Raw genomic sequence first — 27,854 nt, 5'->3', positions numbered from 1 at the left:
ACTTGGAGACGTCGTTTCGGCACTGTAACAACTTTCTCCTCAGAAAGAGTCAGGATACATTTAGAAGCTCAGTCTTTACCGGGATAACAAGAAAGATGGATTGGATACCCTTTGGTGTCATTTGATTTAGAAATAAGAATTTGTCTCCCAGAGGAGACTCACTTGTCAAAGAAGAGAAAGTTTCCTCTTTGAGTTGAAGCCCATGTATTTGCTTGAAGTTTTCGTTAGAGATAGACCATGAGAGAACTCTGAATTGCAAACAGTACTACAATACTACTGTGAGTGATATTCTACTGTTGCTATACTTACACACTATTTTTTAATTCTGTTTCTTTTTACTTTTAATTATAGAACAATTCAAATGTAAAAAAAAAAAAAACAAAGGAAAGAGTAAAATGAATTTTCATGTACCCATCACCAAAATTCAAAATTAGCAATTATTTGCCAGTGGGGTTTCACTCCCTACCTCCACCATGTTATTTTAAAGCGAACCTCAGACATATCGTTTTGCCATAAATACTTCAACACAGCCTGTCTTTGTATAATCTTTTTGTGAACATGTATTCAAGTATTACAGGGATAAGCTGGCTGGCGCTGTCGGGGGTCAGATGTTGCATTCCTAGACAGCACACCCTCTTCTCTATGCCAGGAATGATTTCCCCCATTGGCAGAGACTTATCTAAGAACTTCTCATTTAGAAACTGAGGAGGTACAGTTAGCAGACACCAGGTGATGTCCTGGTGCTGTTTCCTACCTGTTTTCTTGGGCTGAATTCGAATCTCTATGTTTACAGTGAAGGTGAAAAGTAGATGGAACAATTTTCATGCGAGACTGTAGGGGCCTGCTTAAAAAGTCAGGGCTGACGTCTGGAGGAAATGTTTCGGGGAACATGGAAAACACTGATCAGAAGAAATAGTGCCTCAGGGCCCATATGACATGGGGCTTGACAGAAAGTCATTTTTCTGATTTCTGCATGAAATGCAGCAATTATCTGACATTCTGATACTTGTATTGCTAACCCAAAGGTTGGCACTTCAAACCTGCCAATGGCTGTACAAGCGAAAAGACCTGGCAATCTGTTTCTGTTAAGATAGTTGTTGTCGTTGTTAGGTGCTGTTGAGTCAGCTCCAACTCATGGCAATCCTATGTACAACAGAACAAAACACTGCCCGATCCTGCGCCATCCTTACAATCGTTGTTATGCTTGACCCTATTGTTGCAGCCACCGTGTCAATCCATCTCGTTGAGGGTCTTCCTCTTTTCCGCTGACCCTATACTTTGCCAAGCATGATGTCCTTCTCCAGGGACTGACCCCTCTTGACAACATGTCCAAAGTATGTAAGTCACAGCCTCACCACCCCTGCTCCTAAGGAGCATTCTGGTTGTACTTTTTCCAAGACAGATTTTTTCTTTCTTTTGGCAGTCAACGGTAATTTCAATATTCTTCGCCAACACCAAGATTAGAGCTTTGGAAACCCTATGGGATGGTTCTACTCTGTCCTATATGGTCACTATGAATTGGAATCAACTCGATGGCACACCACCACAGCAACAACAACAGGAAATGAGCTTCTTGGCAAAGTCTTAGGCATTTACACAAAAGGCACTGTCACCTTTGTCAAAAGCATATTTCCACCATTTGTTCACTCATTCTTACTTTTCTTCATTTATTCAAACATGTATGAAGCCCCTACTGTGCGTCAGTAACTGAAGTCATAGCAGAAATCAAGATAGGGAAAAAAAATTAATCATGTTTTAAAGGGGGGAAAAAAAACAAAAATACGTATCAGGTAGATAAATGCTATTAAAAAGAAAGCAAACTAAGGAAAAAAGAGAATAACTTCAGAACGACCAGGGTCTTTTACACGTGGAAGTCCTCAGTGAAGTAATAACTTCTAAAAGCCTGAATGTAATGCGGGGGCAAGTCATGCATAGGTGTCAGTGAAAAACATTCGGGTAAAAGGAAGAGCAAATACAAACTCCCTGAGATTTAAATAAGGTTGGAAAGTTCAAGAAAAGGAAAATCACGTAAGGCCACAACAACGAGTCTGTTTGCTTGTTTGTTGGTTTTCTGCGCAGAGTTTTCTTACACTGCGTAACGACAAGGGCTCCATCCATTTGCTAGTCCGTACAGTCGGGCAGTGTGTAATCGGCATAGTCGTTGGCTATGGGCTGGACGGAGGCTAAGGGTTTTGAGCAAAGGAGTAAAAAGATCTGTTTACATTTTACTAAAAAGGCTCTGTCTTCTGTGTGGGCGAGGGATTGCAGGGAAATTCAGTGAAAGCTGAGAGATCATTTAAGAAGCCCTTGGAATAACCTAGCAAGGGATGAGGTGGCTAACCTTAACCAGGAGATAATAAGGATGCTCCTGTATTCTTGGTGGATCAGCTACATGTCAGGTATGAAGGAGATTCCTATATACGGGGCCTAAGAAATGAGGTGTACGGTGGTGCCTCTTACTGAGATGGAGAAAAGCAGGTTTGGGAGTGAGGCAGGTCCCTTTAGTTGTCTACCAAACACCTTCCTCCCTGATTTTCTTTCTTCTGCATCATCCGTTTGTCTCTTTCTACTGATCATAAATAAACATGTACAGTAACATCTCTTACATTCTCTGCTATCATATCTACTTGATGTTCCCTGCCTCTGCAGGGTCAAGCCCCTGCTGGCTAAATTTCCCAGGCTCCGAGATTACCTGGCTTCTGCTGGCTTTGGTGAATGACTGACACTAGAGGGAGTCTAGAAGACAAGAGGGATGAGAAGCCAGGATGTTTCTCCCCAGTCCCCCTCGCCCCCGCCTCAAGTGACATCTCCAGTCGAATTAGGGACAGAGTGCCTTAGCACTGACATTAAAATGCAGGAGTGCAAGAGGGTCTAGAAAAAGGGACTAATGGGGAGTGACCAATGGGAAAGAAGGAACTCTAGGAGAGTATGTTGTCCCATAAGCCAAGTGATAAATGCCTCTCAAGAGAGAGAGAATAATCAACTGTGTGGAATGCTGCTAAGAGATTGAGTAAAATAATGACTGAGAATTATCTATTGTATTTCACAATTGGTTGTTATGAAAAAAAAACAGTCTGATTGGACTGGTAAAGATGATAGCATGATCAGGAAAGATTAAGGTAAAATATGAGAAGCACAGAAATAAATACTGATAAATTTTAAGAGGAACACAGAAATATGAAAGTAGCTTGAGAGAAATGTAGCATCTGAGGACGGATTTTTCTAAACACAGGACATGTATCAGTCAGAGTCCAACCAGGTAAGCAAAATCTTCTCAAGCCTTTAAAGCAGAGGTGATTTAACCAGGTGCCAGAAGAACTGCGTCGCCAACTAGGGAAAATGGAGCCCAGAAATTAATGGTCACAGGCTACTACTTCCTTCCGGCTCAAGGAAAAACAGATAGAAAGATGCTACTAGAGCCCCAAACTCAGGGTCACCTGCAGAAGCTGGAACGGCAACAGTCATCTGCAGTTCGATCTGGAGCCAAGGAGAAGACTCAGCTTCTACCGGGGATCTTCCGACATTCCAGGCTCTTCTTCCTGATGATCTAACATTTACTAGTTGAGCCTTCGTACAATGGACAACGAGTCCCAGCAATTTATACATGGATCATTGAGGGGAGCCTTTCAAAAATACTAACACCTGGACTGTACCCCAGAACTCTTTAATAAAAATCTCTAAAGGAGGGAGCTAGGTTTTAGTATGTTCTATACAGCTTCCCAAATGATTCTAATATATAGCTGGTTGAGAACCAGTGCTCAAAAGTTTACTCCGTAAGACAGCAGAACGCTTTGAACGCTGCCTCCAATACTTGAATTCAGACCTGAGGTATCCATAAGAGCCACAATCGGTGAAGGCCCCAAACCTGTAAGTATCATCGATTAAATTTCCTTAATGAAACAGGCTGCCTGAAGGCTCTATACCCTTAATGGTGATTTGAGGTTCTGAGAGCAAAAGAAGAAAAGCCCAGAAGCGGCATTCTTTATGTTTCCTTTCACTGTAAACAGTGGTGTGGTGACCCTCCCGGCTGTGAGAGAGACATTTTCCAGAACGTTGCAAGTTTCAGCTTATAGGGGTAGATGGGTGGCATAGCTAGGTGTGTGGAGGGAGGAATTAGCTCATCAGATCTCTTTTCAGGCCACTAAAATGCCTCTCAGAGCAGTTCATGTTTGTGCTTCGCTAATTTGGAATGTATTACATCACTCATAATTAGGGCTCCTTGTCTCTTTCTTGGAGCCTGAAATGTTTGACACTTTCAGAGAACTGAAATCTTGAGTCTGTGGATTAGAAATAAGTTCCTGGTCTTTTATGGAGAAGCCTGCATTTCGGGTAAGTAATTTCCCCGAGCAGCTGGGGTTTAGTCAGTGTTCTTACTGATAATTAAATGATAAATCTTCACATGCAAGGCATCCAACACCAAGTGTGTCAGTTCCATTGCAATGGCATAGGGCACAAGATACATTTACCTAGGAAAATGATTTCACTTTGGAAAACTCTATTCCCTTGTCAGAAGCTGGATGACAAGCGGTTGCCTTTGAACAGTCAATAACAAAAGGCTCTTTAGCGGTTCCTGATGCGTCATTCCCATCCTGCATCCCTGCAGTTTTCTGTAAATAATGAGTGGCTCCCTCCTTGCTGACATTTCCTTATTGGCATCCACATCCCTAATGTCCAGCCAGGCCTAGTCCTTGGCAGTGATCTAGGGACAGTCATCCTCTGATGCTCCGCTGGGACGTGAGGCAGATCACAGGCAACGCTTCCCGTGGCACACAGGCCCTTCTGCTGTTCACAGCTATTATGTCTGTTCTTGTCAAACGTCCTCATTTAACAAACATTAATTAAACGCCTGCCAGGAGCTGAGCTGAGAGCTATACTGAGCAATGCAGGAGGTACAACCCTGAATATGACCTAGTCACTTTTGACCCAATTGTCTAGTCGGGCATTAAGAGTTCATTAAGGTTATGGGAAGGGGCGAGGTTGAAGTTGGTGAAGCAAAATGTCCTTTCCGAATTGAAAAGTAAATGACTCTGCTTATGTACGTTTATATATAAAACCAAAAAACCCGTTGCCGTCGAGTCGATTCCGACTCATAGTGACCCTATAGGACAGAGTAGAACTGCCCCATACGGTTTCCAAGGAGCACCTGGTGGATTCGAACCACTGACCTTTTGGTTAGCAGCCATAGCTCTTAACCACTATGCTACCAGGGTTTACAAGTTTATATATATATACATATATATACGTGTATATGTGAATATATATAAAAATAGATGTATATTAGCACAACGCAATGTAACCATTTAGGATTCAATAATGGTTGCTGAAAATACATTACCCTCATAAGCTAATATGTTATGATCATTGGAATTACATGGTGTAAGAACTTAAAATGGTAACTACCACATAGATTGCTTACTGTGTGAAGAATACTATTACAATTCATTTGATGCTCACATATAGGAGGTAGATAATATTATGATAATAATTATTATTATAGGGGTCCCTGGGTGGTACAAATAGTTTGCACTTGCCTACTAACGAAAAGGTTGGTGATTCGAACTCACCCTGTGGTGCCACCAAAGAAAGGCCTGACAATCTGCTTCCGTAAGGATTACAACCAAGAAAATCCCATGCATCTCACTTTTACTTTGTAACACATGAGGTTGCCATGAGTCAAAACTGACTCAACAGGAACAGGACTTTCTTTGGTTATTATCATTTTCATGTTTCAGATCAGACACTGGAAGTGTGTAGAGATCAAGTAACCCATCCAAGCTCATACAACGGATTAGGGGCAAAAGTAGCGTATTCACACTTTCTGGTTTCACTATTACACAAACAAAAATACAGTCCAGAGAGGTGTAGTGAGCTCTGGTCTGACCTGTGGGAGGGCTGTTCTCAGAGGTAAGACAACAGGAAGTCTCGGAAAGAGCCTTGCCTTTGGAATTCAGTGTGCCCAGCTCTACACTTAATAGCACTGTGACTTTTGGCAAGTTCATGAACCTATCTGAGCTTCAGTTTTCCAATATAAATTGAAAACAAAAACATCTATCTTATAAGTACATACTCTGAAGCCAGACTGACTGACTACATGACTTTGAGCAAGGTACTCAGCCTCTCTGTGTCTCAGTTTTGTTGTCTTATAAAGGGTCTAGGGATTGCAATACCTCCTAGGATTGTGGAAGGGTAGAAAGAATCAATATACATGAAGAATTCTGAAGAACACCTAGCACACAATGAGCACTATTATCATTATTATCTTGCTATATTGCTGTTGTTATTGTTAGTTACCCACCCATGTCTACCATACAAATAATGAAACAATACGTTTGCCCGGTCCTGTGCCATCTTCATGATTGTTGTTCTATTTGAATCCATTGTTGGGGCCATCGTGTAGTACCTTCCAACCTAGGGGGATTATCTTCCAGCACTTTATTGGACAATGTTCTGCTGCAAACCGTAAGGTTTTCATTGGCTAGTTTTTTTAAGCAGATCACCAGACTTTCTTCCTAGTCTCTTAGTTGGGCAGCTCTGCTGAAGCCTGTCGACCATGCGTGACCCTGCTAATATTTGAAATAACAGTGGCATAGCTTCCAGCGTTATAGCAACAAGCAAGCCATCACAGTACAATAAACTGACAGACAGGTGATGGATACTGCTATAGGTGATACTAGCATTTTTAGACTTTACTAGAATCTAGTAAGACCTTCTAAGGTCTTACTGCTATGTAAGACCAAGAATAATACCGAAGACCAATCTTTCCACTCTTCAGTCAGTCTTACCTCTTTTGCCTACTCAGGAGTTCACTCCAGGAATTCCTCCCTTTTGGTCCTGCATCATCCTCTCTACTCCATCATTCCAGCCAGCATTCAAACATGCTATAATTTCTCCCATGTTAAAGAAAGAATTCTCTTTATCCCATTTCGACCCTTTTTCTGCTCCTTGTTATAGGAAGATTTGTTTAAAAAGTTGTCCATATTTGCTTCTGTTTTTCAATTTTTCTTCTAGTCTCTCTTCTTGTTTAAAAGTCAGGTTTATTGAGGTATAATTAATTCACATAAAAATGTGCCCCTTTTAGGCATACAGTTGTATGAATTTGGACGAATGCATAGTTGAGTAATGTGGTGTACATTATCCCAAAAAGGATCCCCCTGCCCATTTGTAATTAATCCCTCCAACTACTACTAGTCCCAGAAAACCACTCATCTTTTTTCTGTCCTTTTATTTTCCCTTTTACAGAATAACATATAACTGGAATCATACAGCATCTAACCTTTTGATTCTTTCACTTAGAATAATACTCATCCATAAAAAGGAACAAACTACTGATACACTCAACAATATATTTTAATTTTTTTACCTTATACTTTCTCTCTTGTATTGTGCTATGTGTATATATATACACACATGCATATATGTGTATATATATACACACACGCATATATGCATATATATACATACATATGCATATATATAACAAAACATTTTTTATTTCAACATTTTTATATGTACAATTCAGAGACATTATGTTCATCATATTATGCAACCATTACCACTAACCATCTTCAAACTTTTCCATCACCTTTAACAGAAACTCAGTGCTCCCTATGCCACGACTCCTCAGTTTTCCCTTCCTCTTATTCCTGTTGTTATTGTTATTGTTAGCAGCCACCTAGTCAGCCCTCAACTCAGCACAAGCAGTTTGTAGTTGGCCTCTAATGTAAAGATTGGCAGTTTGAACCCAACCAGTAGCTCTTTGGAAAAAGGCCTAGCGAACTGCTTCCACAAAGATTAGAGCCAAGAACAATTCCGCTCTGTAGCAAGGGGGTTGCCCTCTAGTGCTAGTAACCACTAATAAACTTCGGTCTCTATACATGTGCCTGTTCTAGAAATTTCATATATGTGGGATTATACAATATTCACCTGTTGTGAATGACTTATTTCAATCAGCATAATGTTTTCAAGGTTTATCCATATTGTAGCATGCATCAAGATTTATTTCTTTTTAGGGCTGAGTAATATTACATTGTATGTATATGCCCTATTTTGTCTACCCATTCATCTGCTGATAGACATTTAGGTCGTTTCCATCTTTTGGCTATTGTGAATAGCGCTGCAGTGGACGTTGGTGTACAACCGTCTGTTTGTATTTGTGCCTCCAATTACTATGGACACAGACCTAGAAGTGTTCATCAAAGGACTTTATTTACAAAGTGAAGAGATAACCTACATACTGGGAGACAAATTTTGGGAACTATATATTTGATAAGGGCTTAATATTCAGAATATATAAAGAATTCCTACAATTTAACAGCAAGAAGACAAATGCCAATATACACAATTGCGAAACACTGAGCTGAATAAAAGAAGTCTTACATAAAAGATCACGTAAGATGATTCTACTTATATAAAGTTCTTGAAAAGGCAAAACTAATCTACAATGGCAAAAATTAGAATAGTGGTTGCGTCTCGGAGCGTGGGAATACATACTGGCAAGAAAGGGGCATGAAGCAAAAAGGCTCCAGGGAATAAGAATGCTCTCAGTCTGTAAACGGATTTCGGTTTCAGAGATGTATGCAGTTGCCAAGCCCAATAAATAACACACTAAAGATTTGTGCATTTTGTGGTGTGAAATATTTACCTTAAAAACTATAAACACACATGAAATACTAGTTAATAATATTCAGGCTCAAGTATTTAGAGGTACCTAATTTTTTTTTTTTAAACACTTAAGCATGTATATCATTAAATAGTCTAATATTTGTTTACAGTCTACTACTTTACAACCGACTTTAAAATGAATCAAAAAGTAAGATGAGTTTGCATATAAACAGTGGATAGATAGGTAGTTATATGATAATGAAATACAGTAAAAATTAGCTGTAGAATACAGGCATTCATGGTACACTTCTACGTTCCTCTAAGCTTAAAACTTACAATAAAATGTTGGGGAAAATGTAAATAAAACTATTATTTTTAAAAATATCTTCCTATAAAATTAGCATAATTGGCCACCTTTTGTTAAAATTAGAAACCCATTTTCCTAATTATTTTGCATTCAAATAGAATATACCTACAAGGAAAAACTGCAATAATTTTTTCAAGTACCTCTTCCCATTCCATTTCTTCCTGTATAGTAGAAACTAATTGTAGTAAAGACTAAAGCACTGCTTTTTGAGAAATTCACATGATTATTTCCTTCAACTGGGCATGAAAAGAAAAAACTTAAAGAAAGGTTTTTGAGGCTCTTCCCCTCCTGTCTCAAATATATTATTGTTGTTGATACTGCTGACTATTAGAACCTTAGGCCTATGAGCGATGGCACCATGCGCTGAAGTGTTGACAGCAAAGCATCATGTGCATCACTGAAATTGTCCAGCTGAAGGGCTCCGAGTTCTTGGGGTAGAGGAGGAATGATACATATCAACACATGAGTGTGACCACTGACTGCAAAATGAAGGGCTGACATCTACCTCGTGTTTGATTACATTTTGTGCAACCCAGTCAGTGATTTTGCTAAAGTAAGCCTTGGAAAAAACAAATAGTAAAATTTCTTCTTCTATCTTACCAAAGGCAATTTCAGGTATGAAAATAAAGCATTACCTATATCAGATCAGATTAACTTATATTATGGCAATAAGTCTGCGTCTAGTTATGAACTCGTCTGTAGACACCACCCATCATCATCAAACAAGAACTCAATTATTTCTTCTAAATTTGAAGCCTTCCAGATCTCCTTCCCACTTCTACTTCTCTCTGCGATCCCACTTTCCACAGTGTTGTCAGCCCACACACGTAGCCTGGTAATATTGAAAAAGTATTTTCTAATAAAAGTACATTAATGCACTTTCATTCACATAGTTTCTTACCATTTTATTGTGCTTTTGAATATGCAGCCCATTAGGACTTGATAGCGACGCTCTCTATAACATTAGTTCTCAAACTGTTGTTCAGATACAGTGTGGGAGAATCACCTAGTTCGCTTATTTAAAAGCAGGTTTATGGGATCTACCTTAGAACTACTCAAACAGAATTCTATGAGCTGATGTCCAGAATATTGTTATTATTTTTTTGTTTGTTTTTTAATGTACTTTTTAAATGATCCTTTTGCTTAATGGAGTTTAAGAATCACGGTGTTCTTACCAATTCTGCCCATTCTAGACGTAAGAACTGAAGTTGTCAAGTGGAATCCAACTAATTGAGATAGAGAGCCATAACAATATGTAGGAAACTTTTGAACATTGGGGTCAAAAGAAGACAAAAGTTAATCAAAAATGCCTTTATGTCCACTATGAGATGAATTTGTTAGAGTACCTGTATATGGAAATGAGAAAGAGCGAGGAAGACAGACGTACAGATAGGAAAAAGAGTAATATATAACATGATCCTGGTTACTGTGTCTAATCCTTCTTCTTAGAAATTAATTACAGTGCTAACCAAGTGAAGCTAAGGATATGTCTGTCTTGGTGGAGAGTTTTTTTCTCATCAGCTGTGAAGTTACAATGTTGGCGATAATGTTTCTACATGTCTTGCGAACAGGCACTGACTGCTTTTTTTCCTGAGCAACCTTTTCAAAAACGTTTGACTAGCCTTGGAAGATACAGATAGTGTCTCTCAGGAACGATGGACAGTTCCGTTACTGCCCAATATAAAAGATTCAGATTCTCTAAGCTCAGAGTTTCTCTCCTGTAATACATCTCATTGCATGTGCAGGTGTTACCTGGTCCTCTTCACATCACCTGTGGAAACTGAGCTTGGGGATTCAGTACAGGAAAAGGCTGATCCTCTGGCCACTGCTAGTACTGTGAGTAATTCCACGCTCTTTGTCTCTGACCCAGGCACTGTGAATCTTCTGGCAGCATCCATGTGACTGGGGCAGAGTAAAGTAGCGCAAAATCTCAGAAGCTTCATAGTTTTTGACAGCCAATTGCGTAACACTTTTCATTTCTCCCTATTTACTAATCGTTCAGACTAAGTAACAACCCCTCAACAAATTTATTTCTATAATTCTAGTTGTCTCTGTTCATTCACAGAATTTCGGGGGGGGGGAGTCCTGTAGCTTCAAAAAACACCCTGAAAACACCTTCTACAAGTGATATTTAATACCCAGATGGTGTCACTCTTTCCACTAATCCTACACTGTCACACTTTGTCTCTCCTGAGAGTTATGATGTGTGTTCTTCTGCAGGGTAAGGCTGGCATTTTATCCCATATGGCCTCTGTATACACAGCAACTTCCAGGCTGCATCTGAACATAAAGTGCTCTCTCATTGAGTTTATGACTGATAAATAATGTCTCTTATAAACCTGGCCAAACTGTCTATAAAAATGGGGAGGAAGGATAAAGGTAAGGAAGGCCTCCTTACCCATTTCATCTCTATGGTCCTATTTTTCATTTTAGTCCCCGTTCTGTGTAAATATAAGATCACAGACTTAAATAATTTTAAAGTTGAAGATCTTAGAAGTCATCTATGTATAATCTCCCACACAAGGCACATATATGTGCTACACAAATTATAAGCAACCATTGCTTAATAACCTACTGTAATGGGAGCTGATGATACTTACAGTGAATTTCTCAATTAATATTTAGAAATGCCTGTTTATATTGAGCAGAAATCAGCTGCACTGATCATCTTCTGCCATTAGCCCTGGGACCATCTCCTGGAGCCATCACTGAATTAATCTATCCCCTTCCAGATACCATAAGTAATCTCTTCCTCAAAGTAAATTTAGCAAATCACACCAATTATTTTAAAATGGAATGGTTTCAAAATCTTCAAATGTTCTGGCAAAATCCATATTGAAAAGCATTTCAGGTGTGCTTAGCTCAATACAGCCTATAGTAGCAAAACCTACTATTGATACACTTTTTTGTGCAAATGTACTATATTTATATTGTTTGATTTATATTGTTTGCAGTTAACTAGAAGTGTCAGGCCTTTTTTAAATTTTTATTGTGCATTAGGTGAAAGATTACAGAGCAAATTAGTTTCCCATTCAAATGTTTGTACATACAGTGTTTCATGACATAGATTTCCTTCCCCGCAATGTGTCAGCACTCTCATTTCCATCCTAGATTCCCGTTTTCTTTCGTCCTGATTTTCTACCCCTGCCTGCCTTCTCATCTTTGCTTTTGGGCAAACGTTTCCCGTTTGATCTCATATAATTGATTGTTCTAAAACGCACATTCCTCTTGGGTGTTATTGCTTATTTTATGGGCCTGTCTATGGTTTTGCTGAAAGCTGGTCTCTGAGAAGGGCTTCAGTTCCAGGTCAGAAGGGTGTCTTAGGGCCATAGGCTCGGGGGTTCCTCCAGTCTCTGTCTGACCAGTAAGCCTGGTCTTTTTTGTGAATTTGATTTTTTTCCTACTATTTCTCTCCCACTCTGTCCAGGACCCTCCGTTGTGATCCCAGTCAGAGCCGTCAGTAGTGGTAGCTGGTCTCAGGCTGTGTAGGCTGTGGTTCATGAGGTCTATTAGTCATTGGGACTAATTGCTCCCTTGAGTCTTTGGTTTTCTTCACTCTTCTTTGCTCCCGATGAGGAGACCAACAATTGTATCTAGATGGCCACTAGCAAGCTTTTAACACCCCAGAGAACCATCAGGTCTTTTTTAAAAGAATTCCTGACACCCAGGTTCATCATGGTTTATAACCATGCAATTGATTTTTTAAAAATTTTATCTAAAGGAATCTACATGCATTGTGCTAAATTAATTTGATAGGTTTTAATCCAGTTTTTCATCCTTCCTGATTCTTTTTTAATCTTACTGCTCTAATCAAAATTATTGGTACCTTTTCCAAGTTTTATCACCTAAAAATCTGAAACAAATGCCTTTTAAACCTTTACCCAAGTTATTGATTAAAACATCAGATACAATAGACTGAGTCACAGAACCCTTTGGTCTTCAACTTGAGACTTAGAGCTGACATGGTTCTAAACATCTATATCTTTTATGTGTGGTTATTTAAAAGATTTCAAACATACATTATAGTCCTGAGAGCTAGGGTCTATTTTTTTTTTATTTTATTCACAAAGTTAAAATAACTTGATATGTGTCCTACTGAAATTAAAAAAAAAAAAAAAACTTTTACTGAATTTCAAAACAAAAGAGAGAGTGCCTCTTGGCCCTTGGATAGAGATGCCCATCTAAATTGGAACCGTTCCACCCATCTTGCTAAATAACATACAGATACACAAAGAAGTATAGATAAAACATCCACGGACACACACAGACACACCATCATCGTTAGAAGACAGAGAACACTGCAAACCTGTTATCACGTGTACACAGAGAAATGGATATAAAATGCCAGCGGAGCTATTAGGCCTTTTCACTGCCACCTTAAGCCATCGCATGTTGAGAACAGGGAAAAGACTGAAGAGACCGCATGAAAAAGGGGAAGTGAGAAAAAAGGTCACAGACAAAGCAAATACAAAATCACAGAAAAAAAAAAGTCCAACATCAAACAGAGGTTGAAAACTAATAGTTCAAAGTAGTAGCCATAGGTAAAGGACTTGAAAATATATAGATGATTTGGTGGTAGTCTCGGACAGACGTTATCGATGAAGACACATCGTATCGATATACCTGGTACTGACAATGAAAAATTGGATTAAAAAAAAGAGAGAGCATCTCACTGGTTTAAGCCTGTCAGAAGGAAATCTGGCTAAGATGAGCTTGCAGAACACCCAAAAGGGAAAATCATCAATATAAAAAAAAAAAAAAAAAAACTCGTGGTCAAGTCAATTCCGACTCATAGAGACCCTATAGGACAAAGTAGAACTGCCCCACAGGGTTTCCAAAGAGCGGCTGGTGGTTTCGAACCGCTGACCTTTTAGTTAGCGGCTGTAGGTGTTAATCATTGCTCCACCTTACTGAGCACTTTCCTGTTCCAGCACCGTTCTAAACTCTTCACATATTTACTCCTCACGAGAACTCTGTGAGGTGGTTATTATTAATCATCCCCATCTTATAGACGAGTAAATTGAGCCATAGTGAGATTATTTAATTTGGTCAAGGTCATACAGCTAATAGGCGAAGGTCCCAGCTGTGCCCAGGATGAGGAGGTATTTTAAATGGCTGCCCAAGTATCTACTCTCCCAGCTCAGCACTCACCTCCTCCTCTGTTATTCTATTGTTGAATCGGTCACAAAATGTCACCAACTAACTGAAAGCTTCAGCCTTTTTAAGGCTGAGGTACCCTCATATGAGATCCCTCAGCTTAAAACCTCCTCCTAGAGATTGGAGGTTTAGGCAGTAATATCCGTTGCCATCAAGTCGATTCCAACTCATAGCGACCCTATATAGGACCGTGGAAAAAGAGATCCCAACATACTCTCTATATCTAAAATCTGTGGTTCAGTGATAGTATTCTTGCCTTCCATGTGGGAGACCTGGGTTTGATTCCTGGCCAGTGTTTCCCATGTGCCGTCACCAGCACTCTGTCAGTGGAAGCTTGTGTACTGCTATGATGCTGAACAGTTTTCAGTTCGGCTCCTAGACTAAGATGGACTAGGAGCAAAGGCCCAGCAATCTAATTCCAAAAGTCAGCCAGTGAAAACCCTGTGAATCACAATGGTCTGATCTGCTACCAATTATGGGGATGGCACAGGACCAGGCAGTGTTTTGATCCATTGTGCATGGGGTCACCATGAGTTGGGGTCAACTAGACATCAGCTAACTGCAGCAATCTAAAATCTGTATGGGAATCAGATCACAGCAAATTGTGGACAGTCAGGGAAGACAGACAAAACAGAAGCCAGACACAATGCAGAACATACTATGTAACTGCATTTACATAAAATTCTAGAAGAGTCGAATCTAAAGTATCATGATAGAAATCAAGTCAGCAGTTGCCCGGGGCCAGGGGCTGGGGTGGCAGCGTGGTGCAAGTGTGTGTATGTGTGTGGGAGGGGTTATTGATTCAAAGGGGATATAAGAGAATTTCCTGGGATTATGAGTAATCTTGTATTTTGACTGCAGTGATGGTTTTTGTTGTTGCTATTGTCTTTTCCTTTTTTGCCAACTTAATGTTTTTCATGTGTATAATTTGGTGATATCGATTACATTAATCATGTTCTATAATCATCACCAATATCTGTTGCTTAATTTTCCATCACCATAAACAGAAACCAATCTGGTGAATTTTTTTTAAAGTAGATTGCCAAAACTTTTTTCCAAGGTGCTTCTGAGTAGAATGGAACCTCCAACCTTTGTGTTAGTGGCTGAGCATGTGACCTGTTGTGCCACCCAAGGATTCCATATATAAATTGTTGTTTTGTTAGCTGCTTTCTAGTTGGCTCCCAACTCATGGTGACTTGATGCATATAAACTGTTGTTGTTGTTGCCGTTGTGTGCCATTTGTTGAGTCGATGCCAACTCATAGCAACCCTATATGACAGAACAGAACTGTCCCATAGGGTTTCCTGGGCTGTAATCTTTTACGAGCGTTGACGACCATGTCTTTTCTCCCACAGAGCCACTGGTGGGTTCAAAACTGCCGATCTTTCCATTAGCAGCTAAGCACTTTAACCATTGCATCTCAGTAAAGTTGAGTCCGGAACATAAAGTTTGCCTCCTAGAATAATTATCTCGAATGCTGAGCTCCTTAACATACCCTAGTAAAGCTGTTAGAATTCAAAGATAAAGAAAAAATTCTCAGAACTCTACACACTAAATGAAAAATAAGAAAATAAGGTTGAGTTTAGACTTCTGAAAATCAACACATAAAGCAAGGCAACAGTGGGGCAGCATTTTAAAGAAACGCAGAGAAAGAAAGCGTAATCCCAGGATGTTGTACCCTACTAAGCTTCCATTCCATTATCAAGGCCACGGGTAATGAGTTCACACCTGAAAGAACTCAGGCTGCTCTCATGAGTCTTTCCAGAGAAAACTACCAGGGGGTTGACCTTCATCCAACCAAAGACAATGTGATATATTTGGCAAAAGGACTGATGGTCAGCATTTGTTATATTTAATTATATATGTAAGACTAAAACAAGGATGAAGGAAAGGGTAAAAAAGTAATATATATAAATATGACCTCACAAAGTATAAAGAATTCAACTTTAAAAATGGGAAGAGGGAATGAAAATGGGAAAAGTAGTAAATTCATTGGTTGTTAGAGTGGGAGTCAAAGATAACATTTAAAACTGCCAAATCAAACCACAAAAAAGTAGGAAAAAGGGAAAGTAAGGCATTTTTTACAAAAGGTAAAAATATAAAGGGAACTTCTAGAATAAGCAAAATAAAATAAAACCCTTCCAATCTTCGAAGATTTTTAAAAAGAAGAGAGAAACTAATGTTATATTTTCACCTCTCAGAAAATAATCAATGCTTTAACTAGAATTCTTTTCTCTGTCTCTGTCCCTCTTTCTCCACGTGTATTATTAGTAAAAATGTCAATTACTGGATTATATTTTCATTTAATGTTGTATCATGAGCATCGTCCATCCTCCTAACGTTCACTAAAGGACGGCCCTTAACACATTCGGAGGTATTCCACGTAACGGATGGCTTGATACAGTTTGTCTTTTAAAATCTTGCTGGCTCCTTCTGCTTTTATGATCAAGAATTCAACCATTTATTCACTCATTTAGCAAATATTACTACAATGTCTACCGCATATAGTATAGATCTATGAACAGGACGGAAGTGTTCTCTTTTCCTCTTGGGGGGCAGTTAAGCAAATTAGTATGTGTGTGACTGAACTTAATAATGTGAGAGTTTGAGACTGATGTGGGAGCAAAGTTTAAGGGGATTTGTTTCAATTTGGAGATGAACTCTAACCTAGTTTAGGTGTCCCTATGGAACAAAGAGCCCTGGCGGTGCAGTGGTTAAGAGCTCAGCAGTTAACCTCGAAAGGCTGGCAGTTCGCCTCCACCAGCTTCTCCTTGGAAACCCTATGGGGCAGTTCTATGAGTCAGAACTGACTGGACAATGAGTTTTGGAGCCCTGGTTAAGAGCTGGGGCTGCTACCCAAAAGGTGGGCAGTTCATCTGCTCACAAAGGCACCAGATCTGGTTTTGTGGAACAAAGTACAGTTTCAAAGGAGGCATGACCAATGTAAAGTGGACGCCAGAGGCAGAAATGGGGACTACTCAGTTCTAAAGGTACCATTTTTCTTCGACTTTTTTTTTCCTCTCTAAATTGGACTATATACTCACTTTTTAATTCTATAAATCCTTGTTTTTATAAAGCATATCGAACCTATTTTTTTTCTCTAATTATCAATGAAAGGATGTTAATGGTGTCTATTAACTCTTCTGTTAAACTGAGAAATTATCGTACTTTTCTCTTTCTTCTGTTGCTCCTCCATCATCACAGAACAGTCATCTATTTTATCATGTATCTTGTTTAACAAATTGTTTCAGACATTTCCTACATTTTATAAATATTTTCATAACCATTAACTCTATGAGTAACTTGTTTTGTCAGTTACTTCAGTTATTTTATACCACAAGTTCCCCGTTTTTTAGTGTTCTATGTAGATTTATTTTTTGGTTTTCTGGAGTGCTTCATTTTTTTTTTTTTTAAAGGTGATATCCTTGCTGACATTTACATATAACTTGTACATGACATTTTAAAGGGAGATTACAGTAATTTAAGCAACAAAGAAAACCAGGATGTTTTGGCAAGATTAATCCAAAAAAAACCCATTGCTATCGAGCCGATTTCAGCTCATAGCGACCCTCCAGGACAAAGCAGTACTGCCCCATGGGGTTTCCAAGGAGCGGCTCGGGGATTTGAACTGCCAACTTTTTGGTCAGCAGCTGGGCTCTTAACCACTCTGCCACCAGGGCTCTGCTTGGCAAGATTAGATACTGAAAAATGATATGATAATAATCAAGAATCAGCTGAAATTCCATTTATATGAAATATCCAGAATATTCAAGTCTATAGAAATAGAGGGTAGGCTGGTGGTTACCTGGGGCTGCTGGGCTAGCAATACGGGGGATGCTGGTTAAAGGGTGAAGTACAGGGTTTCTTTTTCAGATAATGAAAATGTTATAAAATGCATTCTAGTTATGGACGCACATCTCTGTGAATATACTAAAGCCACCAAATTGTACACTTTAAGTACGTGAATTGTGTGGTTTGGGAATTATATCTCAATAAAACCATTTTTTAAAAAAGAATCAAACTATTATTATTTTCACCAGCCAATAGTTTAGTATTTGCTGAAATATATCTCATCTTCTTTTCCTAAAGCCAGAGACATTATTTGCTCATCTCTAGGTTTTGGCAAGGAAACCCTGGTTTTAGCAATGCTCCTCTTCACCATGGTTTCAAACGCGAAGTATGCACTAGATAAAAATGACAGCAACAATAAGCATTTTAATCTGACCTAGCTAACATAATAATGTAGATTTTTAAATCATTTCCAAAGTTTATTCTGAGTACCGCTTTGCTTTTGTCTGCATCCCTGATGCCTGCTGTTCTGCCCTCATCACGTTTTCACCTCTTAGCCAAATAAACTAGTAGGTACGGATCTCACCAACCAACTCATGCTCTTGTACAAAGGCTCTCAGTTGACCCCATCATATTCCACAGAAGCTTCATCACAATGGTCAAAACCCTTAAGTCAAAGAGCAAAAAGTTCCAATGATGAAATTTAAGGCAACAGAAGAGACTGGGGGTGCATTTGGGATTCTGAGGTATACTGAAATCAAGACACATATGTGACTACCTGCCATGCCTTTTTTTTTTTTTTTGCCAACGTCATGTTTTTCATGTGTACAACTTAGTGACGTCAGTTACATTAATCAGGCTGGTTCGTGAGTGGCCCTGGCATGTGTGTCTACCTTCTGCATCATAGTTCTTAGGGCCACTAAGGCTGGTATTTCTCCAAAAAATACCTCTTGTCTAACCTGGATAGTTAAATGACATCTTTATATTTACTTTGGTTTTATCCCTCTCTCCTGGCCTTCTCCCCTGCAAATTATAGATGGAAGATGTCTAAGGCCAGTGCTATGAGGAAAGGAATAAATTCAAACAGTTCCTTTTTCATTTATGTTACTTTATTGAAACCCTTTATTAACTTTGGCAATTGCCTTCTCCTTGTCTAACAGAGTGCTAAAAACACTTAAAATTTCAGACACTTCTAAAGCCTTAGGAAGAAAAATACAGCTTAAGAAAACACGAACATGCTTCCTTAGAAGATTATCTGCATTCTCCTGGGAACATTTCTCAGTAACTAGAGGAGAGAGAACTAAAAAGCTATATAAAGATGTTTTTAAACTAACTCAGGATCACTTACCAGCATCTGGAGGTCTGTGGGAATTCAGTCAACGTCGGATGACACCTCACAGTGAACATTAGCAAAAACACTAGCTTTGCCTTCTTGGTTGCTGAAAGAATGAAAGACTTTAAGGCTTTGGAAAAGTTCCTCCAAGGCCCTCCAAGGTCCTACCATCCCTTGCTCCCCACTCTAAACTAAGGCTATATCTGTGCAAACTCACATGGGTGGTAATCAAGTAATCCTTCAAGGAAAAAACAGTACCCTAACCCGTAATAATCTGCTGCTGATGAAAATTTAAATGATAATTAGATCTTTAGTTATTTTCAGTCTATTATTTCATTCCTTTGCTTCGACATGGGCTCCATTCTTCCTCTTCTGTGTCCTGTGGAAATGAACGTTTGTTGTCCTTTCCTGGGTTTCAATATTTATTGTTGTTGTACAAGTTAACTCATGTATTTTCCCATTTCTTTTACCTTCTTTGTGGTATTTTTTAGGTGGTTTTCAGAAACTTTACTAAGAACCACCTCTAACTCAAGCTGTGGAGTCTAGTCTAAAACTGTAAGTCCTCTTCTAATGTCAACGGTAGTGGTACAAATGGTTAAAACGCTCAGCTGTTAGCATAAAGGTTGACAGTTTGGGTCTACCCAGAGGTACCTTGAAAGAAAGGCCTACTTCTGAAAAACCAACCATTGAAAACCTTGCAGGGGACAGGCCTACTACAACACACACTGGGTAGCTATGAGTCAGGGCCGACTGGGTAGCAACTGGTTAGTTAGTTGGTTAGTGCCAAATACTCTGGTGGGCTCATCTCCCAACACCACTGTGGTTATACATCCTCATGACAGACTTACTCTTCAACTGAACCTCTGCATTCGGCTCACCTGAAGCTAATGGTTCATCATGACCCCAAAGTCCTTCGCCCTCTCATTCTCCCATCACTCTCCCTGTATTGACAAAGTTTGATCTGACTTCCTAAGGAGAACCTTTCTTTGGTTCCTGTGCCCTTTCGCAGCTTTTCAGAGAGACACAAGTGTCAGGTGTTGAGGCGGTTTTTAATTATTCACTCATCAGCCTTGGCCTTCCCAGGGGAAAAGAAACCTGTTTTTTCACATGTGTGCTATTGAGAGGGATGTCTAAGATATGATAAATAAATAACAGCGCATGATGAATGTCTGATCCTCTATGGGCCGCAAGAGAAAACTTCTGTCAAAGCAGCCATGCTTCTTTCTCCTTTTAATAAGGCATGGTCACTGTGGCAGCCACAGCTGGGCTGCAGAACAACGAGCAAAGACTTGAAGCACCCATTTTTCCTACGCTTGGGCAAAGAAGGTGGCAGGCTTAATAAATCCTAAGTTGTGGGGCTTGTCTATTTTCATCCTTTCTTGGACCTATTTTAAAGGAAGAACAGAAGTGAGATTTCCTCTCTGGAGACTTAGATACATGACCTTGCTCCATCATGTGGGGCTTTTAGCAACCCACCATCTCTTTCATCTTCAGGTTCCGGAACTATAAAATAGAGATGATACTGCTTAATTTTGCGTACACTGCAATGTTGTTACCAGACCCTGATGAAAAAATATGTATGAAAAAATGTTATCCTCCATATTGCCATTATTTTCTCCTTCACTCATTCTTTTGTTTGACAGATGTTTATTTTCAGCTGTATGGTGCTGGGTCTTTGTTTTGATTGTCTATTTGAACCCACCCAGAGAAATCATGGAAGAAAGACCTGGTGATTCGTTTTCGTAAAGACTACAGCCAAGCAAACGCAATGCAGCACGGTTTTACTCTGTAACACACGGGGTTCCGCTCATCGGAATCAACTCAAAGGCAATGAATGGGTTTGGTTTTGTCTTTTGTTTGTCGGTTTGTTTTGATTTTACCAGTACCTGTAACAGTGCCTGACTTATTAAATACCTGAGGAATAAATGAATGAAGGAATGAAAAAATGAGTTAGGCATCTACCATCCAGTTCCTCGGCCTGATATTGACCAATATAAAGGTAAATAAAACAGGCATGACCTGTGCATTCTGGGGCTTTAACGTCTCATAGAAACTACGCAGTGCTTACAGCAAAGATGCTGAGCTTCCCCTCAAGTCAGAGACGGCGGGAAGAAAGAAAAAAAAGACAGAACAGAATTAAGTCTAAAATTCGGTGAATTTTTGAAGTCCATCCTCAGGATCAGCTTTTCTGCTTATGCTCTACTTTTCTTCCTTATTGACCCGCTTCTGCTCTGCCCGTATCTTTCAGATTGTTCCTGCTGGACAATTCTGTTTTTCCTCTATTTTCAAACTTTTCTTAGAAAAAGATCTTGTATTAGTAATGTTGATACAATTGATGCATTTTTCAATCTAGTACACTTGGAGGTGTCAATATGTTTCAAGCGAAGTGGACTTTGATGTTTAAGAAGTCTGGAAAATGCTGGGTTAAATAATGTGAAACAGGATGGCACTGAATCTATAGATGAATTTAGCATGACTTGACCTCTTAGAATATTTTTCCACCCATGAATATGTGTATCTCTCCATTTATGTAATTCTGTTCAATTTCATTCAGCAGGGCTGTTCTGCAGTTTTTAGTATAGGGACCTTGCATCCTATCATCCTAAAAAAAAAAAAAAACTTGCTAGTAATTCACAAGTCCTTTATGATTTGATGCTATTTAAAATCTTTTAAAACTCACTACCTATTTTACTCATTGCTGTCCAACCTATTCCGAATCATAGCAACCCAATAGGGCTGAGTAGGACTGCCCCAAGGTTTCCAGGGAGTGGCTAGTGGATTCGATCTGCCAGCCTTTTGGATAGTAGCTGCAGCTCTTAACTACTGTGCCACCGGGGCTCCAGCTTCTCACTAAAAAAACCCACTGCCATCGAGCCAATTCCGACTCATAGCAACCCTACAGGACAGAGCAGAACTGCCCCACAGAGTTTCCAAGGAGCGCCTGGTGGATTTAAACTGTTGACCTTTTTGGTTAGCAGCCTTAGCTCTTAACCACTACGCCATGAGGATTTCCAGTTTCTCACTAACAGTGGGTTGGGTTTATTTTGTATATTAATATTTCATATTAATATACAATATTAATATTTCATCTTCTGACTTTGAATAGTTCACTTATTTCTAGTAGATTTTACAGATTTCAGGCTTTTCTAGCCACATCATGTCATTTGAGAACAAACAACATTTATTTCTTCCTTTCCAATCAATATGCCTTTTATTTCCATCTTGCCCCATTGCATTGGCTCAGCCTGTCTGTAAAATGTGGAAATAAGTTGGTGGGTGTGGACATAACAGAGATAACGTGCTCAGCGTTTTATCCTTAAGTAGATAATACAGTGTTCCTCCTCTATTTTCTCAAAATATTTTGTGTAAGATTGATAGTTTTTTTTTTTTTTTTTAAAGTTTGATGGAATTTATCACTTAATCTGGACCTGAAATTTTCTTTGTGGGATTTAAAAATATATATATATAAATAAATGAATTATATTAATAGATGAAAGTTTTGGGGTTTTCTGTTTTATCTTGTGTCAGTTTTGGTAAGTTTTTATTTCAAGGAATCTATTTCATCTGAGTTATCAAATTTAGTGGCATAAAATTTTTCATACTAGTCCCCTTCTACTGTAAATCTATTCCAATACACAGTATTTCATTGCTGATACAAGACTAGAAATTTGTGATTTCTTCTCTAAACCAAACCAAACCCATTGCCTTTGAGTCAATTCCCACTCATAGCGACCCTATAAAAAAGACCCTATAGTCTTTATTATTTACCTTATTTGTGTTTTTGTTATTTACTTTGCTCTCCTTCTACCTTCTCAAGGTAGAACTGTAAACCACTGATAAGACCGTCGTCAATTCCAACTCATGGCGACCCTACAGGACAGAGTAGAACTCCCTGTAAGGTTTCCAAGGAGCAACTGGTGGATTCGAACTGCCAACCTTTTGTTTAGCAGCCAAGCTCTTAACCACTGTGCTTTGTTTTAAAAAAAAAAAAAAAGCAATAATTCTATCAAGTTTTCTTAAAGATTCATGAAGCTTCATTCTATTCATTTTGATCATTTATCTTTTCTTTATTCTTTAGTAAAAATAATTTCTAATATCACTTGTAATCTATTCTTTGACCTACGGGTTATTTTGGTTTTTTTATAAATTTTTTTTGGTATTAATTTATAATATAATTACATTTTGATCAGACGGCATAGTGTATAAAATTTCAATCTTTTTACCATATTGAAACATTCAATTTTTTTTTTCTTGCTGAATGAAATGCGCTTTATGACCCAGTAGATGGTTGATCTTGATGAACATACACAGTAGCCTGAATAGAACATACAGCCTCTGTAATTAGGTACAGTGTCATGTAAGCTGTAATTAGTTCAAGGTGATGGATATTGCCGTTCTGAGCATTAATGACTTCTAACTCTTTGCCTACTTGTTCTGTCGATTACTGACACTGGGATGTTGAAATTTCCTACTAAATGTATGGATTTTTCCATTTCTCCTTTTAGTTCAGTCAATATTTACAGTATGTATTTTGAAGCTCTGTGATTCGGCACCTACATATTTATGATTGTTGTATCTTCCTGAAGAATTGACATATTTATCATTATGAAATGTCCCTTTTTATCTCTCTTAATACTTGTCTTGAAGTCTACCTTATCTAATATTAATATAGCCACTCCAATGGTCTTATACTCACTGGTAGCATGGTAATTTTTTCTCTTCTGTTTCAACCTCTTCTATCTGATATTACTATAACTATTCCAGCTTTCTTATGCTTATTGCTAGCATAGTACTTTTTCACTTTTTCCAACCTCTTCTTTTCTTTATATTTAAAGTATGCCTCATAAACTAGAGTTGTCATGATTTTTTTTCCAACTCTGACAATATCCTCCTTAGTTTAAAATATTTCAATCCATTTCCACACAGTGTAATTATTGTTGGATATATGCCTACAATTTCTTTTTTTTGTTTGTTTGTTTTTCCATTTGTTTTTCCTTTCTCTGTCCCTATATCCTGCCTCTCCAGAGTTAATTCAATATATTTTAGAACTCTATTTTGACTTAATGTGAAACCTGTGAGAGCTGGAACTCAGTGGGACTGCTTTATTTTTCCGAATCTCCAAGTTTTCCACCTTTGACAGAGTGCAACTTATCACTTTCCTATTGCTTTCTACTAGGGGAAAATATTTGAAATTTCCTTCTCTGGCAGGTTTGCCTTACAGGGCTTCCAGCTTTCACAGATTTTATAGTATATATATATACAGACTTTTAACCTATAGTTATTTACATTATTTTTTAGCAATTGTTTTCTGGATTACAATTCAAATCATAAATTTTCACAGTCTACTTAGAGTTTTTTGTTTTTTTTTTACTTAGAGTTACCTTGTTCAACTTCACATAAAATGGAAGAAGCTTGCAATTGTATTCCGTTCTTTATTATGTAATTTTCATATGCATTCCATCTGCATATACTATAAACCACAACATGAACATTTATGCATTTTGTTTTAATAGCCAAACAAACTCTAAAGCAACTGAGAGAGAAAAGAATTGCTGATATTTACACACACACTATTCTCACCCATATTATTCACTCCTACCTTTACTCTTCTTTTTTTAGTGCAGGTGAGCTGAGACATGTCTTAGTTGTTTATTTTTTTTAATGTCTTTTTTGTTTTGCTTCAATTCTTGACTGATATATTCCTAGATACAGAATTCTGAGTTTACAGGGTGGTTGTGCTGTACTTTTAGCACTTCAAAGAAGTTTTACTATCTTCTGGAATCCATAATTTTTTGCTAAAAAGTCAACTATCATTCAAGACATTGATGCCCTTCATGCAATGACATTTTTCTCTGGCTACTTTCAAGACTTTGATCCTCAGCTGTTTTACTATGGTGTACCTAGTTGTGATTTTCTTTATATTTATTCTACTTAGATTTTAGTGTGCTTCCTAAATCTCTAAAATTGTCTTTTATCTATTTGCAGATTTTTCAGTCTTATTTTCTTCAAATATTTTCTATTCCTCATTTCTTTTTCCTCTCCTTCCAGAATTACGAACAAATCTTTGTAAGTCACTTGGTATTCTCTCACACACTTCTGAGTCTCTTCACTGTTTTTCCATTTTTTTCTTAATATTTTTCATATTGGATAACTTATATTAATCAGTTTTGAAGTTCTCTGACTCTTTCTTTTGTCATCTCTAGCCTGTTGTTAAGCCCAGCCAATGGACTTTTTTTTTTTTTTTTTAATTTCAGGCATTGTACTTTTCATTTTTAGAGTATTCATTTGGTTTTTGTTTATAATATTTTTTCTCTGCAGATATTTTCCTATCTATGCATTTATTAAAGGCATATGTTTCTTTAATCTTTTAGTACAATTATAACAGGTGCTTTAAAATATAATTGTATGCTAATTTCAATTTCTAAGTCACCTCAGAATCACTTTCTATTGACTGCTTTTCTTCTGACTATGATTAAATGCTTTGGTTTCTTAATATGTCTAATATTTTTTATTGCATACTTTACCTTGTGGATGTTACACTAGAGAGTCAGAATTCAGTTATCTTCCTCCAAAGAGTAGGGATTTTCATTCTAGCAGGAAGTAAAATTATTGATTGCTCACTTACTTCTGGAAGCTTGGTTTATACTTCAAATGGGAGAGGTTTTATTTTTTGTTTTTGTTTTATCTTTAATCCTAGGTATATCCTTAGCCACGGGACTTGCTGTTTGATCTTAAGGCATGACCCTATTGGGCTTCAATGGAAACTACGTGGTTTTCACCAAGCCCCTCTCGCATGGTGGGATTTGAGCTCCAAACTCTGTCTCTCGTGCAGAAGGCAGAAACTGAAATCTCTTCTCCACCTTCCAGCAGTTGAACTTTGCTGGGCACTTTGAAGTCACACACACATGCAGTTAAATATTCAGGCAAGTATTTGAAGAGAGTTTAGACACAAATTTTTGGACTCATCCCTCTGTAGTTCCCTCTTTTCCAGAACCTCCCTCCCTAAACTCCAGTTGCTCTGGTAACTCTGAACTCAGGCCGTTGTATGTCAAGTCAATACTACTGACGTTTTCAGCTTTAATTCTAATTGTCCTATGGCATACAGAACGAGCAGTGCCCTCAGAATAGAAATCATATAAATGTAGTAGATCTCACCCACTGTGGGTCCCTTCTTTTAGAATTGAACGTTCTCCAATTCTGCTTACTTTTGGTCACCTCTCATGGCCACCAATAATGTGCACATGCGCGCGCGTGTGTGTGTGTGTGAGTGTATAGTCATATAGATGTATTTAGTTATACACAGTCCAGAATAGTTACAATCTCCCATCATTTCTAAAGCTGGAACTAGATGAAGATTTTTTTAAAAGTTTACCTCTGTCTACATTAGACATTCTATCATCAAGATTCCTTTATCTCAGAGAAAACACTGCATTCTTGTCATTATAACTGATGACCTGCAGCTGTCCCCCTCCCCACCCGCCACCCACCTTTGAGGTTGGATCTTTCTCTGCACAGTAAAAATGAAGAGGAATTGATTAGGATGATAAATTAAGCAAATAAATGTAATTGAATACCACTTCCTACTTCATTGTTCTTAAAGAACTGTGGCTGAGCGTAACAAGACAGACATGCTAATAAACTACAGTGGGTCTGGGTTAATAACGTACAGGTTTCTGTACCCTCTCATTTTTATGAATATGTGGGGATTATTTTGCATCTGGAAACCCTGGTGCCGCAGTGGTTAAGTGCTAACCAAAGGGGGATGGCAGTTCGAATCTGCCAGTGCTCCTTGGAAACTCTATGGGACAGTTCTACTCTGTCCTATAGGGTCGCCGTAAGTCAGAAATGACTCGATGGCACTGGTTTTGGTTTTGGGTATTTTGCATCTACGTGTCATATACTATCAGGAAATTAAAAAACAGAAAACCAAACTCGTTGCCTTCCAGTCAATTCCAACTCATAGCGACCCTATAGGTCAGAGTAGAACTGCCCCATGGGATTTCCAAGGAGTGGCTGGTGGATTTGAACTGCGAATCTTTTGGTTAGCAACTGAGCTCTTAACCACTACTCCACCAAGGCTCCTTAAAACATACTTTTTATTTATTCAGAAATTAAAACACAGGGGAGAGTCTTTTTCCTGTGCAGATTGTCGTATTATCCTTCTTCTGTGAATTAATTTAGTAAACAAAGATTTATTGAGCACATGTGTTCAGGTACTGGAGATTAAACATTTTTTAAAAATCTTTTGAGCCTCATAATGGAGCAGGTCAGAAGATCACTCTTTCAATCTGTATTTTGCCTCATGACATCTACGTAATTATTGCTTTGTCTAATGCTGTGTTGCAGCATGTTTTTTTTTGGCTAGCAGGAGTAATTTATAAACAACTTATTTAATTCTTTTAGAGCACAAGTATGATGGTTAAGATCGTGTGTCAGCTCAGTGTTTTGGCAGTCGTATAAAGTTTTGATCACTCCCCTGATAAAATCTGATATGTGATCACCCCCATGATGGAATCTGCTGAGTGGTACTGCTGGGGGTGGGGCCTGTGACTGCTCACCGCCCCCTCAGCCTTCATCTCTCCACCTTCCACTGCCTACTTCCTTTCT

The sequence above is a fragment of the Elephas maximus genome, chromosome 22, assembly GCF_024166365.1.
Source record: "Elephas maximus indicus isolate mEleMax1 chromosome 22, mEleMax1 primary haplotype, whole genome shotgun sequence".
NCBI lineage: Eukaryota > Metazoa > Chordata > Mammalia > Proboscidea > Elephantidae > Elephas > Elephas maximus.
The sequence above is the reverse complement of the archived record's forward strand: the minus strand, read 5'-3'. Positions refer to the sequence as shown.